General features: G+C 43.2%; 1 pseudogene; it reads left to right on the forward strand.

Annotated features, from left to right (window-relative positions):
• The first annotated feature begins 1,061 nt into the window (after positions 1–1,061).
• On the forward strand, positions 1,062–2,972 carry LOC102852957 (annotated as a pseudogene).
• The last annotated feature ends 1,113 nt before the right edge of the window (positions 2,973–4,085 follow it).

The following is a 4,085-nucleotide window of genomic DNA, read 5'->3' on the forward strand; positions in this document are numbered from 1 at the left end:
GTAGGAGTGGCGTCCACTTTTGAAATAGCTTGCCTCCAAAAACTATGAACTTGGAGAAACGATAAAAGTTACAAAAGAGTTCAGCTCTTTCATTCATAGGGTCGCTATGACTCTATGGCACTTAACAACAACAACAACAACATAGAGCTCTGTTGGTCTAGTGGATAAAAAATTATGCTACCAAGCCAAAGGTGGATGATTTTAATCTGTAGTCTTCAGGCCTGGTTTTAATTGGTTTTGGTCAAACATTCTTCCAAGTGGTATAGCAATGGTCTGTCCATTTGCTGTACAGAGGTAACTCATGCCTGCTATGATGCTAAACACTGTCACTGATGTGTCAAATGTGATAAATGTTTCCCATGGTGGACAGTGTTTGACTTAGCTTCCCAATTAAAACAAGCTTAGAAGCAGGAATGGCATCCACTTCAGAAATAGCTTGCCTCCAGAAACTCTGAACTTGGAGAAAGGATGTAATTTATAGAAATGGGTAGGCCCCTCGGCAGCACTTAACAGCAACAATATTTCAGACAAGGGTCTCATAACAACAGTTTGTAGAATCCTAGAGGGCCTCCACAAGAAAAATACTGATAACACAATTACAGAATGGGCAAAAAACATGGAAAGACTTTTCACAGAGGAAACCATTCAGATGCCTAACAGACACATGAAAAAATGCTCCCCCTTATCCCTGGCGGTTAGTGCGGAGAGTGCGGAGTGTGTGCTCCGGGCTCGGAACACACATTTATTACTAAAAAAATAAAAAAAAAATTTAAAAAAGCCTTTTAAAAAATAAAAAAAAAAATTTACAAAAAATCCGCGTCTCCCCCGCCGGAGACTTTTATTTTTTTTTCTCTTTTATAAATAACCCGGTGAAGCAGCCGAGACCGACTCGCCCGCCCGCGGCCCCGCAGCAGCTCCAAGGAGGAACGAAGAGACTCGCGAGGCCTTTCCCGCTGCCAGGACCCGACACCGCCAGCCTCGCTCCCCAGCCGGCATTCAGCACCCAGCGACTTCGGATCAACCCGGTCGTGGCCTGTGGCCCTACTGGCAGCCGTGCCGAGATGAACCCCAGCGCCCCCAGCTATCCCATGGCCTCGCTCTACGTGGGCGACTTACACCCCGACGTGACAGAGGCGATGCTCTACGAGAAGTTCAGCCCGGCCGGGCCCATCCTCTCCATCCGGGTCTGGAGGGACATGATCACCCGCCGCTCCTTGGGCTACGTGTAGGTGAACTTCCAGCAGCCGGCGGACGCCGAGCGTGCTTTGGACACCATGAATTTTGATGTTTTAAAGGACGAGCCAGTACGCATAATGTGGTCTCAGCGTGATCAATCGCTTCGTAAAAGTGGAGTGGGCAACATATTCAATAAAAATTTGGACAAATCCATTGATAATAAAGCACTGTATGATACATTTTCAGCATTTGGTAATATCCTCTCATGTAAGGTGGTTTGTGATGAAAATGGTTCCAAGGGCTATGGATTTGTGCATTTTGAGACACAGGAAGCAGCTGAAAGAGCTATTGAAAAAATGAACGGGATGCTTCTAAATGATCGCAAAGTATTTGTTGGACGTTTTAAGTCTCTCAAAGAACGAGAAGCACAACTCAGAGCTAGGGCTAAAGAGTTTACCAATGTTTACATCAAGAATTTTGGAGAGGACATGGATGATGAGCGCCTTAAGGATCTCTTTGGCAAGTTTGGACCTGCCTTAAGTGTGAAAGTAATGACCGATGAAAGTGGGAAGTCCAAAGGCTTTGGATTTGTGAGCTTCGAGAGGCATGAAGATGCACAGAAAGCTGTTGATGAGATGAATGGAAAGGAGCTCGATGGAAAACAAATTTATGTTGGTCGAGCTCAGAAAAAAGTGGAACGACAGACGGAACTTAAGCGCAAATTTGAGCAGATGAAGCAAGATAGGATCACCAGATACGAGGGTGTTAACTTATATGTGAAAAATCTTGATGATGGCATTGATGACGAACGTCTCCGCAAAGAGTTTTCTCCATTTGGAACAATCACTAGCGCAAAGGTTATGATGGAGGGTGGCCGCAGCAAAGGATTTGGTTTTGTATGTTTCTCCTCCCCTGAAGAAGCCACTAAAGCAGTTACAGAAATGAATGGTAGAGTTGTGGCCACAAAACCATTATATGTAGCTTTAGCTCAGCGCAAAGAAGAGCGCCAGGCTCACCTCACTAACCAGTAAATGCAGAGAATGGCTAGTGTCCGAGCTGTGCCCAACCCCGTGATCAACCCCTACCAGCCAGCATCCCCTTCAGGTTACTTCATGGCAGCTATTCCACGGACTCAGAACCGTGCTGCGTACTACCCTCCTAGTCAAATTGCTCAGTTAAGACCAAGTCCTCGCTGGACTGCTCAGGGTGCCAGACCTCATCCATTCCAAAATATGCCCGGTGCTTTCCGCCCAGCTGCTCCTAGACCACCATTTAGTACCATGAGACCAGCTTCTTCACAAGTTCCACAAGTCATGTCAACACAGCGTGTTGCTAACACATCAACACAGACCATGGGTCCCCGTCCTGTAGCTGCTGCTGCAGCAGCTACTCCTGCTGTCCGCACTGTGCCGCAGTATAAATACGCTGCGAGAGTTCGCAATCCTCAGCAACACCTAAATGCACAACCACAAGTCACCATGCAGCAGTCCGCTGTTCATGTACAAGGTCAAGAGCCTTTGACTGCTTCCATGTTGGCATCTGTCCCCCCTCAAGAGCAAAAGCAGATGTTGGGTGAAAGGCTGTTTCCTCTTATTCAAGCCATGCACCCTACATTGGCGGGTAAAATCACTGGCATGTTACTGGAGATTGATAATTCAGAACTTCTTTATATGCTTGAGTTTCCAGAGTCTCTTCGTTCTAAGGTTGATGAAGCTGTAGCTGTACTGCAAGCCCACCAAGCTAAAGAGGCTGCCCAGAAAGCAGTTAACAGTGCCACTGGTGTTCCAACTGTTTAAAATGATCAGGGACCATGAAAGAAAACTCGTGCTTCACCGAAGAAAAAGAACTAAACATGGAAAAACTTAAATATTGTGGGGAAAAAAAATTGCAAAATATAAAATTTAAAAATAAAAAAGGAAAGGAAACTTTGAACCTTATGTACCGAGCAAATGCCGGGGCTAGCACGTGCTAGTCCTAGATTACTTACTCATTTAAAAACAAAAAAAGAGGAAAAAAATAGTAAAATATAAAAACAAATTAATGTTTTATAGACCCTGGGAAAAAGACAAAAATTTAAAGCATTCCTTTCTTTAATTTTGTATTTCTTTACTGTGAAATAGCTCAGAATATCAGTTCTGTTTTAGGTAACAGAATTGATAACTAAGCAAGGAAACATAATTTGGATTATAAAATTCTTGCTTTAATAAAAATTCCTTAAACCATGAAAAAAAAGGAAAAATGCTCAAAATCACTGGCAATAAGAGAGATGCAAATAAAAATCACAATGGATACCACCTCTCTCCTGTAGCAGTGGCAAAGTTTAACTGGACAGCAAGTAATAAATGTTGGAGAGGATGTGGTAAGATAGGAACTCTTACACACTGTTAGTGAGATTGTAAATTGGTAGGCAGTTAGACATTTTCTTAGAAAGCTGAACATAGGGAGCACTGAAGGCCTAGTGGCAAGAAGCTGCACGGTAATCCTGAAGGTGTGCAGTTCGAATTCACCAGATGCTTTGCTGGAGAAGGAGGGGCAATATCTCCTCCTGTCCTAGTTGGATCCTATTCGATGGCACACAACAAATTTAAAAAAAGAAAAGAAAAGCAGAGAAGAGAAGAAAAGAAAAGAAAGCTGAATGTAGAAATTCCATATGACACAGCTATTCCACTGCTTGAAATATACTCTGAGAAATAAGAACTGAGGCACAAACAGAGACTTGAATACCAATATTCATAGCAGCTTTATTCACCAAAGCAAGAATGTGGAAATAACAAAATGTCTAACCACAATCAAATGAATTGAGAAATTATAGTACATTCTCACATGATGGAATACTATGCAATACACAGGAACAATGATTTTTAAATCAGTAGCTAACTTGAGAGGGACTGGAGAGCATAATGCTAAGT

The sequence above is a fragment of the Elephantulus edwardii genome, unplaced genomic scaffold (assembly GCF_000299155.1).
Source record: "Elephantulus edwardii isolate Elephantulus edwardi_28Jun2011 unplaced genomic scaffold, EleEdw1.0 scaffold00172, whole genome shotgun sequence".
NCBI classification, from domain to species: domain Eukaryota; kingdom Metazoa; phylum Chordata; class Mammalia; order Macroscelidea; family Macroscelididae; genus Elephantulus; species Elephantulus edwardii.